The sequence below is a fragment of the Alligator sinensis genome, unplaced genomic scaffold (assembly GCF_000455745.1).
Source record: "Alligator sinensis unplaced genomic scaffold, ASM45574v1 scaffold1208_1, whole genome shotgun sequence".
Lineage (NCBI taxonomy): Eukaryota > Metazoa > Chordata > Crocodylia > Alligatoridae > Alligator > Alligator sinensis.
In genome coordinates this window covers 46,817-61,189 of record NW_005842782.1, presented here as the reverse complement: position 1 = coordinate 61,189, position 14,373 = coordinate 46,817, and the positions used below count along the sequence as shown (strand labels likewise).

Here is a 14,373-nt window from a genome sequence, read left to right as displayed (position 1 = left end):
CTGACTCCCCATGGTTGCATTGGGGGTCAATTACAGACCCTCTTAATGTAACTCCTAGCTCTTCTTCACCCTCTGGGGTAACCAATCTGAGCACAGGTCCTGTTGCCCTCAGAGATGCCCCTTTCTCAGATGCATTAACTTACATTTTAATCTTTAACCTCTCCCATGGTTTTGCTTCATTTTTCAGCTCTCTCCAGCTCAGCATGGTCACATGGTGCTGTGGGAGTGCACAAGGTCAGGAAAGGGAAGCCAGCAAGGAAGAGAGAAACCATTAGATTTCAGCATGATTTCTGCCTGCAGAGAGTTGTGACAAAGTTTGGAGCAAGAGAAGACCCCACTGAACTCATGGCCATGTTTGGTAAGTAAAGAATTGGACAGGGAGAAAGGGACCCCGTTCCCCATGGAGCTGGTTCTCCAAAGTGAAAGCTTTGCTTGTGGACAGTGCCCAGGATTTTAAGCAGTATCAGCCTCAGATCAGTAGCTGGCCAAACCTGGTAGCCGGGACCCTGCGCTGGAAGTCAGGACACCTTGGGTCTGTTCCCAGATCCAACCTGTTGTGTGGTGTTGGGTTGGTCACATCCCCTCTTTACGTTTCAGCTTCCCCAGTTGTCTTGGAGATCTGTAAGAGAGTTGAGATGATCATGACTGGTTGGAATACTTATGGATTTGTGGGTGCTGGACACCCTGGAGCTCTTGGAGAGGACAATCCATTAGCATGAGAGGCAACAAAGAAATCCAAGGGATGTGGACAGTGTTTATACTATGGGAGCATCTCAATGCCATATTGTGTCAGGTGCCCCACAAACACACAGGAAGAGACAGGTGCTGAGTGCTGCACAGACACAGTGGAGGCATCTACACGTGCATTTTACTGTAGATTTGCCTAATTAGCTCTGCAGTAAAGCATCACCATCTATACGTGTGGCACTGATAGACTGGAGAAGCTAATTAACTCTGCCATAGGCTAGTACTGCCTGACACAAGTGCTATCCTACAGCGGAGTTATTTACTCCACCACAGCGCATGTTTAGATAGAGACCAGGGCTGGCGGGGCTGGGGCATGAGGGTGCTTCAGTGCAGGGGCTCCCTGCCTGCTAGCCTCATGCTGTAGCACCCTCGTGCCCCAGCCAGCCCCTCTGCAACACAATGAACCAAGTTGGAGCAGCTCCAGGCTGACAGGCGGACCCCCTGTCCCGCGGCCCCTTGCCAGCCAGGGCTGCTCTGAACCAGGGCAATGTGTTGCAGTCTAGGGAACACATGGAAACACTGCACCTGGGAGCAATAAACTCTGGGGTGATCCTTGCTGGAGTTTATTCAGTCACATACATTGCTCATGCAGATGTGCCCAGTGAGAAACAATCCCTGGACTGAGACCAGGGCAAATCTCCAAACAGCTTAAATCATTGGTTCTCAACATTTTAAAATTCAAGGCACCCCTCATCAAGCTCAAGCATCTCTCATTACACTCAAGGCACCCAAGGAAAATACCAACTTTTTCACTCATTTCTTGTCTACAGAAAAATAATAGAGCAATTCTTCTGTTGCAAAGAACTCAGGAAGACCACAACAGGGCAGAATATTTTTGACATCATGGATTCCTATTTGAAATCTTTGATCTTATCTTGTGAATGACATGTAGGTGTTCAGGCCTATTGCATTGCACCCAGCATCGCCCTTAAAAGGATCTCATGGCACCCCAGGATGCCATGGAGCTCTGGTTGAGAACCACTGACTTAAACAGACAAATGGAGGATTGTTAACAACATTGTAGACCTGGAGAAATGAGCACTGAGAGATGCAGCAACTTGTCCCAGGTCACACAAGGAACTTGTGGCAGCGCCTAGTACTGGATTCAGATCTCCTGGGTTCCAGCCCAATGCCTTAGTCACAAGGACAGCTTGCTAAAATGGTGCTTCACTTCCTCACTGAATGTCTCATGCATTGGCAGAGCAATGGGCAAGTTTCGCATCATTTCCCTAAAGATGGTGACCCCCTGCCCTCTGGGGCATCTGAAAGTAGAAGGGTCCCCAGGCAGATGCTGCTGCTGCTGCTGATGTGTGTGTGTGGGTGTGTGTGTGTGTGTGTGTGTGTGTGTCTCTCTCTGTCTTTAGTGCTCCTGTTTCTCACTGCCTTCACGGCCATCCAGAGCACACCCAGCCCCCTGGAAAGCTGCTTTCAGGACCCAGAATATGAATCACTCCTGGAGATCACCCAGGAGGGCTTAGGCAAGGCAGCTAAGCCACAGAAGATCGTGATTGTCGGGGCAGGCATATCTGGGCTGACTGCTGGGAAGGTGCTGCAGGATGCAGGGCACCAGGTGATGTCCCTCAGCTTTGGAGGGGAAGGGAAGATGCCAGGTTGGGAGCACTGGGGATTGGCAGCAGAGGCAGCTGGCTTGGGAGGGCAGGGATAGAGTATGTGGCCATTTTCTCTTGTGGGTTTTGGCATTGATCTGTCTCAGGACTGTGGCTGGCTGGGTGGTAGGGAAGGGGAGATGGAGCTTTTCCTTTCTAGGCAGCACCAGCTCTGGTTTGGTCCCAGGCTTGGGGGGACATGGAACAGGAGATGGGACATTTCCTTTGAAAATCCAAGCCCTGGTCTCCAGCAGCTTCTCATCCAGCATCTGTTTTGAGCTCTAAAACCTAAGATGGAAGGAAGGAGATAGTGGAAAGAAATTAGGACTATGCCCATGGGAATAGCCTCCCATCCTCATACCTGTCAAGAAACTTCATAGGTGGAGGGGCCAGTGCCTCTCCCACCACATGGAGGGTAATGCTTGGGCTGCCCTCCTTAGGTGACGATCCTGGAAGCCAACCGCCGTGTGGGAGGCCGGATCGAGACATACCGGGATCCAGCAGGTGGCTGGTATGTGGACCTGGGGCCCCGACGCTTGCCCTACAGCCACAGGTAGGAGTCATAACCCTGGGCCGTGATTTAGGCCAGGGTGGCAAACCTGTGGAATGGATGCCACAAGTGGCACAGGCGGCCTCTGTGTGTGGCACATGGCAGATTGGGGAGGGGGACAGGCAGCACGCTGGCAGATAGGGCAGGGAGCAAAAAGCAAAGCAGATCAGGTAAGGGAGAGGGATCAGAGTGGCATGTGAAGAGGGTGCAGGACTAATTTGTGGCACATCTACTAACAGGTTGGCTTCCACTAATCCCGGTGTCTGCCTTTGTCCTCCAAGCAGGTTCTGCTCCCATGGATATAAGCCCTGCCCACACACATGTAGCAACTGGTGGCTCTGTTCACTAAAAAAGGCAGAGATCTCCTAGACAAAATCATGTATCCATTGATGCCCAGCCTCAACTGGGCTTTAGTGCGCCCATCGGCTCTGCAAAGTGTCTGGAGCTTAGTTCCTTGAGCTGGTATTTGACTCCTGCTTTATAAACGCAGGGGGTCATCAAGGCAGAGCAGTGGGGATAGTGGCTGAGATTTGGGGGGATATGGTAAAGAAAGACCTGGACCATTTTTGAAGTTGCATTTACAGGCAAGGCAAATTATTCCACCTGGCTTGTCTCCTGTTTTACGCAATTCAGCCACTCTCACACACACGCACGACTCTGCCATATATCAGAGAAGTGAATTAATATTAGGGGAGGAAAGCGTGCGTGTCCCAGTGGGACCTTCCCTGCTACCTTTTGAAATTGAAGAGAGACCCGAGTTGGAAGCAGTCCTTTTTTGTCTGGGCCTGGTTCTGGTCCAGGGAGGTAATAGGCTCTTCCAAGAAGAAGAGGGTAACATGACTGTCCGCTCATGCAAAATTGGGATTATTACAACAACAGCACAGACCTCTGCTGTTTGAGCTGAAGGAAGGACTCCGTCAGGTGGTAGCAATGGAGGATTGTTATCCTATAGTAACTGCTGGAGGAGGTGGGTGCAGCAGGCATCTATTTTTTGGCCAGTTTGTTATACCTAGAAATCTTTGGGCTAGATCCTGTTCTACCTTCCTAGGCACCTGAGTAGATGTCGTCAGCTAAACTGCGTTCTTATCTGACAATACTTTCTGAGGCCTTGAAACTGGTAATACAAAAGGTGGATGAGTCCTCTTCCTCCTCCTTTTCCTCATTGCCTCTTTGTGACTTAGTTGTATGGCTAAGACAATGGCACATTGGATGCATTAATGGATTTTCGGGGATAGAGTAGGATCACACTTAGGTGTCTAGGTCTGCTTAGATACATAATAGTTGGAATGGGGTCTGACCATTTTTCTTCCTTCATCCTCTTCCCTTCTTTTTCACCCGTCCTTCCCTTTCTTAAATCTGTTCCACCTCCATTTCTCCTTCTTCCCCATTTAGGATTGTCCAGGAATACATCAAACAACTCGGCCTGAAATTAAACCCATATCCTGATGGGAATGGCAAAGCCTGGTATCTGGTAAACAATGTCCGAGCTAGGGCCAGCGAGGTGGAGAAGAACCCAGACATCCTGGGCTACCCTGTGAGGCCCTCTGAGTGAGGGAAATCAGCTGTAGAGCTCTACTATCAGGCCTTGAAACACGTAAGCCTTGAGATATTATCAGCTGTGTGTGGGTGTGTGAAAGGTGGCAAGGGGCTGGTAAGAGGTCAGGGAGGTGATATAATGATAAACCACCCTCCTGATTGTCTCCTCCTAACCCTAATAGTTCAGCCTCAGGCCAGAATGGGAGCACAGCGCAACCAGATGACAGGCCTTGTGTCCCATTCACTTTAGCCAGCTCCTGCCTCTGGGGTTAGGTCATAGCCAATGTCATCAGAAGAGAAAAGCCATGTGTCCCAGGCCTTACCCTGTGAGCCAGCCAGTGCCCTAGGCATCTGCGCCTAGATGAGAACTGGTATCTCCTAGAGAAGAAAAGCCCCATCTCCCTTCCCCATCCCCCTGACAGTGTGGCCCTAATCTGGGGCTGGGATGAAACCGGTGCCCCACAAAAGGAAAGAAATGGGGGCTTGTTCTATGCCAAATCATTCCTGGAGTTGCTCTTCAAAAAGTTGTCTCTATTTTCTCTCCCCAGGTGGAGCAGGTGCTGGAGAAGTCCAGCTGTAGCCACGTTCTGGACAAGTATGACTCCTTTTCTCTTGAGGTAGCTAGCTTTTTCCCCAGGGGTCTTCAGAGCGTATACATCAATGAGCATTTACTTGGGGTGGGAGATGAGGGCAGGGGAATGGGCTGTCTCTCCCTGTATGTCTGTGCGGCGCTCAGCACAACAGGGGCCTGATGTCAGCTCTTGGTGATACATACAGGGTATTGCAAGATCTAAAGAAAAGTGATGCAGATGCATGAGGATTTGGAAACATTTTTTCAAAGGGAGATTGAAAAATATTGGGATCATTCACTTGAGAGAGCAGATGAATAAGAGGGGATGTGATAAAAGTCTATAATAGACTATAAAAGTCAGAAAATAACATGGTTGAGGCAGAGAAGATGGATTGGTACCTGCTGTTTCCTATCTCAGAACAGAGGGCATCTAATGAAATTTAAAGGTGGTAAATCTGAACAAGGCATGTTATTATTATTATTATTTTTTTACATCCTGTGAGATTTACCTGTGAAACTCAATGCCACAGAAAGAAGGTGGGGCAGGGTAGCACCTTCGAGACTAATTGATTCATAAAAAGCCAATTTAGTTTTCCCAGCTCATTTCCTCAATGTCACAGGAAGTGTTTGTGATGTGGAAGGTAGCAGAAGTCACAAAGCAACTGGAACATTTATATAGATCATAAAAGAAGTATCCAGAGTTACCATAATTAATCATCGAAATTCAAGAAGGGGGGTTAAACCTCCTGCCCTAGGGTTGAGCCAACTTCTAGGTGTTAGAAACCAGGGTTAGAGGTAATGTGGGAAAGGATTATCTCCACTCAGCTAATTTCAGGTGCGCTAATTTAAGATCTCTTCCACAGTTAAGGGCAAGAGATTGGGCTAAGTGAATCCTGCAGGAAATGAATAGATTCCCCCTCTTTGGCAGGCCTATCTGATCCAAAAGGGCAGCCTCAGCCGGGCAGCTTTACAGATGATCGGAGACCTGATGAATCTTGGTGCTGGCTTTTCCCGCGGCTTCACCGAATTCCTCCGCGAGGTTTTTCTGTTCACACGGGAAAAGAGGTGAGAAAAGAACTTCACGTTCCAATGTATTCCAGAGACCAGCCCCCAATTGATCAACGCAACGGGTGGGCAAAGGGAAGATTATTATCCCCACATTAGAGAGAAGAGAATAGAGGGCCAAAGGAGCTGAACTGGCAACATCAGTGGAAGCTGGAGGGTTTTCAGGGGAGCCCCAGCACCTAGTTACCAGTCTCGTCGACTTGCCCAGTCACACCAGGACTCAGCTGGGAAGTAAACCCAGATCTTAGTCATGGCCTGGACACTCAAAGGCTGGCCTGCCCCTGCAGAAAGGGCTGTCATCGGTTAAAAGGACACTCTGGTGAGCTGCTGGGGACAGGAATGTTGACATTTATATGAGACAGGCTGACTCATGGGAAAAAAATCTCACTCCAGCAGTCACAAGGCGTTCTCACTATCTGAGCTCTTCCATAGTCATGCTGAGTTGTATAACAATGGTAGTGTACAGATGGGGAGACTGGGGCACAGAGGACCACATCCTGATCTACCCTGCTTGAGCCCCTGAAGAACTGTTAGTACAAAACGTGGGTGGGTCCTCGTCCTTCCCCCAGCATTTTTGTGGCTTGGTTTTAAGGTGGTAGCCCCATACCAAAATAGCTGCATGAATGGACCTTCCAGGGGCCAAGCAGGATGGAGTGGGATCACACTTCAGCACTAATAGTCAAAGTAGGATCTGGTTTTCAGAGGCTAAGGTAAGTTGTTTTTGACTAGCCTAAGTCTTGGGGGCCACCACAGGCATGCACCAAGCACAGGAGAGACATGTAGCAAGTAGACTGAAGCCTGGAAGAGTTCTGATTATTATTTGCTCTCCTTCGGTGCTTAGCTCTGATTATGGTCAATGAACACAGAAAATAGGATTTCAAAAGACCAGAAGTCAGGTGATATCAGACTTCCTGTGTTTGTGCCTTCAGCCTGACATAAGAGGGGAGATCAGAGGGCAAAACAGAAGCTTACCCTTGGCTCTGAGAACAGCTGGGGGCTAAAAGATCTGCCAGGGACAGAGCCATGGGTTAAGATCAAGTTTTTTTCAGTGTAGATGCTCCAAGTGTCTCTGGGGAGCTGTGTAGACATACACTAAGTGACTTGCCCGGGTTCACACAGAAAGTCTGTGGCAGAGCTTGGAAATGAAGTTGTACCTTAACCCTAATAACAACCTTGCTCTGTAGTCCTAGTGCGTGGGAGGTGGGCAGAAGATAGGAGATTGGGGGCCAGGCAGGCAACTTCATCTGTCTCCCTAGCTCCAGGCTGGCTCTCTAACCACTGGGTTACCCTGTGCTCTTCTGCCCCCCACTCCTTCCAGGTTTGATGAGATTTCTGGAGGCTTTGATGTGCTGCCCAGTGCTTTCCAACAAGCCCTGGGGGGCACCGTGCTCCTGAACTCCACTGTGCTCCAGATCCAGAGGGAAGAGGATGTTGTCCAAGTGCTCTACCAACCCGGGGACACTGCCACCCCTCCCATCACTCTGACAGCTGACTATGCCATTGTCACTGCCATGGCAGAAACCACCCAGCTCATCAGCTTCCACCCTCCCCTGTCCCCAGCAAAGACCTTGGCCCTGCGCTTTCTACGCTCCACTGGGGCCACGAAGGTGGGCCTGGCCTGCACCAAGAAGTTCTGGGAGGAGGAGGGGATCCGTGGTGGGACCTCCATCAGTGACCTCCTCTCTCGGATTACCACGTACCCCAGCCACAACTTCTCCAGTGGGCTGGGGGTGGTGCTGGGCTCACAGACCTATGGGGATGACTCCCAGTTCTTTGACCCTCTTAGCCCAAAGAAAGCTGTGGAGGTGGTGTTGGGGGACCTGGCTGCCATCCACCAGCAGCCAGTGGAGGAGCTGAGATGCCTGTGCCCCCACTGGGTGGTCAAGAAGTGGGGGCTGGACCCCTACTCCATGGGGGCCTTCACCCTCTTCCACCCCTTTCAGCTGGGAGAACATGCCCAGGCCCTGTGACAGAGGGAAGGGCGAGTCCACTTTGCTGGGGAGCACACAGCTCTGCCACATGGCTGGATTGACACGGCCATGAAGTCTGGACTGAGGGTGGCCAGGGATGTGCATATCGCAGGAGAGCAAGTGGCTATGTTGGGAGACTGCCCTCTACGTGGGGATTCCTCTAGGACACAGGGGGCCTCTGATTGTCACTTGAATATGCTGGATCCATTGTGATGGCACCGATGCGGTCTGTGTCGTGAGAGGCTCGACGTCAGTGCAGCACGGCCCTGACAGAACCACTAGACCCTGCTTCCTGCCCAGAGCTGAGTATAGACCCAAGAGGCATTTTTACATATGCAAGCACTGCAGCGCCCTGCATTGCTTGCAGTTGTATAAGCAGCGAAATGCGCATCAGTGCTAAAAAAACGGCAGCGGCACGCTTTTGAACTAACACACGTAGAAGGTGCTTTAGTTCAAAAGGGGTGTAGGTTGTAGCCGTGTTGGTCTAAGGACATAGGCAGACAAGGGTCTTTGGGTGAATCCAATATCTTTTATTAGATCAACTTAAGATATCAGATTCACCCAAAGAACCGTGTCTGCCTTTGTTCAAAAACTCACTGCTGCCATTTTCTGCGCGCTAACGTGCATTTCACCACTCAGACAACTGCATATGGCACAGCGGGGTGTGCGTTAGCTCACGGGTGGAGCAGACTCGCTTAATCAAGTCTGCTTCAAAACGGTGGATCTCCAGCATGGCACAGGATGAAAAAGTATGTGTATAAATGCCCGAGATGTCCTGATTCCCAGCCCTGCATCACCAGCTCACTAGACCCGGAGGCCCTGAATTTCAGCTGCATTCTTCTTGCTCTCACTGCTGGGTCATGAATTAATTGGGATGTTAAATATCCCTCTGGCATGGCTGCTGCCAACAGCCCATAACTGCCCTGTGGGAAAAAGAGGTTCCCTCAGGCTGGATCTCCTGCTTGGCTGCTTCCTTTCTGAATCCAGCTGTATTTGCAGCTCTCAGAAGGGAATAGGGCACTGTGGGCTCACGTGGAGCTGTGGTGGGAGGTAGCATCCAGGACTCCTGGGTTATGTCCCCAGCTCTAGGAGGGGAATGGGCTCTGGTGGATTAGAGCAGGGATTTCTGAGTCAGGACTCCTGGTTTCCATTCCCATACCTGACACTACGCAGCACTTCAACTTACCCATCACAATATCTCTTCCCTTCTTCCTTACCAAATGATAGAAATCCTCAGATTGAAAGGTCCAGTTGAAGCTGAGGAGCTGGCATTATTAAGCAGCATTTTTTTAGCTTGCTTTTTTTTTAATTTCATGTATTGCGCCAAATCAGTTCTGAATTCTGTTAACGGAGCAGAGCTCAGTCATTCAAACCTGTATGAAACTACCACCAGTGAGTATCCTCCCTCCCAGACTCTGGGGCTTTAGATACTCCCAAATCTATGGCAGGCATCCTGGGTGAAGCCCCAAACCCGGAGGCCTTGGAGTTCAGATCCCCTTAGTCTCGCTTCCCCCTAGCCAAAAGGCCGAAGGAGCAAGCTAGAGGGAGAGCCCGAGAGCAATCCCCCCCCACCATAAACTGTGTAGCCCAGATCCTGGCACTGGAGGCCTGTGCTCTTGCAGGGACAGTCTGCCAGTACTGCAAGGGACAGGGTTTTAACCTCTAACTACACCAAATCATTCAAGGCCGAGAAGAAGGAGATCTCCCTGTCGGGTAAGCGAAACCACCTGGGCCGAAACCATCATCTTAGTATCTCCCCTGCTTTTGTCCTATACGTGTGGCTAGGGCGTGGGCATGTTGTCCTATTGAAAGTGAAGCCAAAAAAAGGCTTGTTTTACAGCCAGCTCGGCGACACAACACGAGGCAGGCACAAGGCTCGGTCAATCCGGTTCTACCAGGATCTGACAGGTTTCCTTTCCTTATGTAAGACAGTGCCTCTGGGGAAGGGCCCTGGAGCAAAACAAGCATCTTCTGAAATGCCACAGTAAAGGAGCCAGATGGCTTCATGCCCATTACTCCATTGCAGAAACTTGGAATAATTTACATACCTTGAGGATCTCTCACTAGTGTGTGCGTTATTGGGCACTTAGACCAAAATAAGGAACTCCATTAGTACTTTTGGCTTTGTTCATATCCTGTCTGACACCCCATCAGGCCAGGGAGTCAGGGTTGCCCTGTTGTTCTGTGCAGAAAACTGGTAATAAAGGGATTATAGTTTTAAAATGTTGATGAATCAGATGCATTTTCCCACCAAAAATATCACCTGTTGTAAGGATGCTTTGACCAACTTTGGAGGGCCAGTAATGTCAGAGCGGCGAGGCAGTGGAACAGGCTGCCTAGGGGAGTTGTGGGATCTCTTTCACTGGAGTTTCTTAAAAAGTTGGGCAGGCGTTGGTTGGGGATGATTTAGGGGCAGGGGGGTTGACAGGGGTGGCCAACCTACAGTAGGGGTGCCAACAATGACACAGGCAGTCTGTGTGTGTGGCATGTAGTAGATCAGGGAGGGGGTGGTGTCAGATTGGGAAGGGAGCAGAAAGTAAAGCAGCAAATCCAGCAGGGAGCATAGAGAAGGAAGCATAAGGCAGAGCCAAAGATCAGGCAGGAGGAGGGGATCTGAATGGTGCTTGTGGAAGGTGGGCTGCTTTGTGGCACGCCTGCCAAAAAGGTTGCCCCCTTCCGCCCCCCACTCCCCGCTACACTGCCCCCCCTTACAACCTCTAAGAACAATTCCAAGAGCACTAGATGTTTAATGAGTCCAGCCTGTAGGATCTGACTGGGAATGCATTTCCCATATCCCGATACCAAACTGGGGAGCTGTGGAAATACATCTGCCTGTTCTGATCTGTCCCTGGCAATCTCCTGGCTTTCGTGATATGGGAGATAGCAGTTAAGCAATGCAAACAGGCTGTGGGTTGCAGGAGGTAGGATGTGGGGTGGGGAAAACTTGGCAAGGGGTCCCCGGAGCTGGCAGAAAAGCAACACACCCATCTGGAAGTGGCTCTGTTTGTTTCCCTGGTGCAGCGCCACTGAAACGGAGCAGGAATCCGAGGTATGCCCTGGAGGGGAAATAGCAATGTGAGGCTGGGACGTCCTGTACCAGGCTCTGCCACATTGTTCCCTTCAGGACTAACCCATCAATCAGTGGCAGCAATGCTTCACCCTTCCTACCTCCATGGCTGAGGCTCCATGCTGGGGGCATGGCAGGGAGGTGGGGAGGAAGGGCTGAGAAATAGCAGAGGGCCCCTTTCCCCACAAATAGCGCCCGCTGGCTGGGGGCACAAGCTAGGTTGGGGGGTTAGGGTTGTCTATGCCACTGGATCTTTGTGCCATGCCAGATGCGGGTAATGGTGTGGCCAGCCCTGTATGGCATTACTTCCTGGAGTTCCCTAGTGATCCAGGCACAAGACTGGGAGTCAGGGCCACATGACTTTGAACACTGTCTCTGAAGCTGACTCGTGAGTGCAGCACTTCCTGCATCGTTGGTGCCTCAGTTTCTCTACCTGTAATTTGGGGCTATAAATGTCTTCCTGCGGTGCTAGAGGAAGGGGAGCCTTCACATGAGAAGGTGGAGGGTGCCGGGGGATGGTCTGTAGAGGTCATGGGCAACAGGGAAGGGCTGAGCCCTTTTATACTGCAATACAGTATGTAAAGGAGCCCTGAAAAGGGTGTGTGGGGGTGTGTGTGTGAATGTTGGTTTCACATATGTGCGTGGTCTGTGTGTGCCTCATTCTTATGTGTGTGTGTTGTGTATGTGTTTGTGGCACTGTTTGTGTCTCTATGTCCTTTGTGTGTGTCTGTCATGTGTGCCTTTATTACTATGTGTACATGTGTTGTTTTGCCTGTCGTTTGTGTGTGTGTATCAGTTGTTTTTTCTTACTGTATCTCTTTGACAGTATCTTGCGTGTGTGCCTGCGTGTTGCTTCTATATGAGTGTGTATGCATGTCCACCTGTGTCTTCTGCAGTGTGTATATGCATGTTGCTGATTTTGTCTCTGTGTGTCTTTGTGTCCCTGCATTGTGCGTGTGTGTTTCTCTGTCTCAGACGTGTATTATTTATGTATGTGTGTCTCTGTGTCTCGTTTCATGCACGTGTGCAAGCCTGTGCATGTATGTGTCTCTGTCTCTTGTTTTATGCATGTGTGCATGCCTGTGTGTTTCTGTGTCAGCACATGTGTGTTTGTCATTCTGTGTGTGTCTGTGTCCCTGGGTTGCGCGTGGCTTTTCTCTTTCTCAGCTTTGGGTGTATTGCTGTGTGTGTCTCTGTTATGTCCTTATCCCAATATCCCTCTGCTGTGTGTTGTTTGTTGGCATGTGTCTGTTTGTTCCTGTGTTTTGATGAGCCTCCTTGTGTGTCTGTGTGTTTGCATGCCCGTGTCTGCATGTGAGTGTGTTATAGTGCAGGTGTGTATTGCTGAATTTCTGGGGTGTGTGAGCCCCTTCTCAAGGTGACACACTGTCATGCAGCTTGTGTGTGCGTGGATCTGTGTCCCTGTGTTAATGTGTGTGTCAGAGCAGCTGTGATGGGGTGTGCCGCTGCCTCTATTTACACGTGTGTGAAGGCATGAGAAAGCATTCACATGAACACTGACACATACAGACAACACCTGCACACTGAACCACACAAAGAGAGCACCACACAGTGATCCACAGAAGCAGTAACACACACAGAGACATCCATGTACACACAAAAACAGCGATGCACGGTGATACACAGAGAGATGGCAACCCACATATAAACTGAGAGATGGCATGTCACAAACTGACACACACACACCTACAGATAGCAACACACTCACTCACCAATGCACACAATACCCTATACAAAAACACACAACACATAGAGACAGCAGTGTGAAACCGCACAAACACACAGAAGCAGCAACCCAGTTGCACACAAACACAGCAACTCACAGGCAAACCGACAGAGATGAGATCACAGTGATGCACACATAAGCTTACAGACAACAACACACACATGCACACTGACACTCAGCAAAAGGCTGCAACATACTCATGTCCTAACATATGCAGTTAGCTTTAAGCAAGTAGACACCCACACAGACAGAAACACCACACAATAATACACAGAGAAATGGCAAAACAGTGCAAACTGGCAGAGATGGCATCACACAAAAGGACACCCCCCCACCTACACAACACACACACTGACAAAGAGACAGCAATGTACTTGCACATTCATGTGCACAGGTGGCACTACGTAGACAAGTGTACACAGAGCAATGCAGATAGCTGTGCACACCTTGACCTAGGCACAGGCATACACAAAATCATGCACACACACACACACACACACACACACACACACACACACACACACACAGAAACACTTATGCACACAGGAGACAGCAACACATGTGCAGACCTACAGAAAGAGATGGCACCATACAAACTAACACACATGGGGCAGTACACATGTGGGGACAGACAGCAGTGTACACCCTGCCACATGCACACACACAGAGCAAATGCACGTACAGAGACAATCACACAAATGCACGTGCAGCGAGACAATCACACAAATTGACCCTCACCCACACACAGGTGACAACCCCCACATACACCCCCACACATACACACACACCAGGAACATATGCTGGTATACACAGCAAAACACACACACAGAGGTAGCAGCCCTGGTGTGGTCACTTCTGGGGTGTGTATGTGTGGGTCACTGCCAGGGTGTGTGTGTGGCAGGGAGGGGGCACTGACTGTGTGTGTGTGTGTGTGTGGGGGGGGGTCACTGCTGGTGGGGTGTATGTGTATATGTGTGTGGGTTGCTGATGGTGTGTATGGGTGTGTGTGTGTGTGTGGGTCACAGCTGGGGTGTGTGTGGGGATGGTCACTAATGTGTGTGTGTGTGTGTATGGGTCACAGCAGGTGTGTGTGTGCATGTGCATGTGTCACAGCTGGGGTGTGTGTGGGGGGGTCACTGCCAGTCTATGTGTGTGTGTGTGTGTGTGTGTGTGTGTGTGTGTGCGTGTGCGTGTCACAGTGGGGGAGGGTGTGTGGGGGGGTGGTCCCTAACAGTGTGTGTGGGGGGGTCACTGCTGGGGCGTGTGTTTGTATGACTGTCAGTGTATGTGTGTGTGAGCGTCACAGCAAGGGTGTGTGTGTGCATGGGGGGGTGACTCCTAACGGTGTGTGCGGGTCATGGAGGGGTGTGTGTGTGTGTGTGTGGTGGGGGGGGTCACTCCTGGTCTGTGTGTGCCACTGCTGGGGTGTGTGTACGTGTGTATGACTGCTAGTATGTGTGTGGGTGTGTGTGGGTCACTGCCAGTGTGTGTTTGTGCGGGGGCGGGGGGGGGG

The 14,373-nt window shown here is 50.4% G+C and overlaps 2 protein-coding genes and 1 pseudogene across 15 annotated transcripts in view; 2 read left to right on the top strand and 1 right to left on the bottom strand.

Moving 5' to 3' along the window:
* LOC102377926 overlaps nucleotides 1-8,454 on the top strand; it is a 9,877-nt pseudogene extending 1,423 nt beyond the window's left edge.
* Nucleotides 1-11,103, bottom strand: part of LOC102372678 (zinc finger protein 345-like) — a 24,772-nt gene extending 13,669 nt beyond the window's left edge. For 10 of the 14 annotated variants that reach the window (XM_025217043.1, XM_025217044.1, XM_025217046.1 and 7 more), the window contains exons 1-4: nucleotides 11,031-11,103; nucleotides 10,095-10,240; nucleotides 492-619; nucleotides 144-217 (exon numbers count right to left, since the gene is read on the bottom strand). The gene's annotated coding sequence lies outside the window, so the exon portion shown is untranslated. Of the gene's footprint in view, nucleotides 1-143; nucleotides 218-491; nucleotides 620-1,773; nucleotides 1,796-10,094; nucleotides 10,264-10,309; nucleotides 10,420-11,030 lie in introns of those variants that run through there. The other 4 variants (XM_025217041.1, XM_025217040.1, XM_025217039.1 and 1 more) reach the window with 4 other exon arrangements.
* Nucleotides 11,104-11,137: 34 nt separating this feature from the next.
* Nucleotides 11,138-14,373, top strand: part of LOC102372425 (RING finger protein 39) — a 15,451-nt gene continuing 12,215 nt past the window's right edge. Inside the window, exon 1 of the mRNA XM_006034899.2 lies at nucleotides 11,138-11,501. The gene's annotated coding sequence lies outside the window, so the exon portion shown is untranslated. The remainder of the gene's footprint in view (nucleotides 11,502-14,373) is intronic.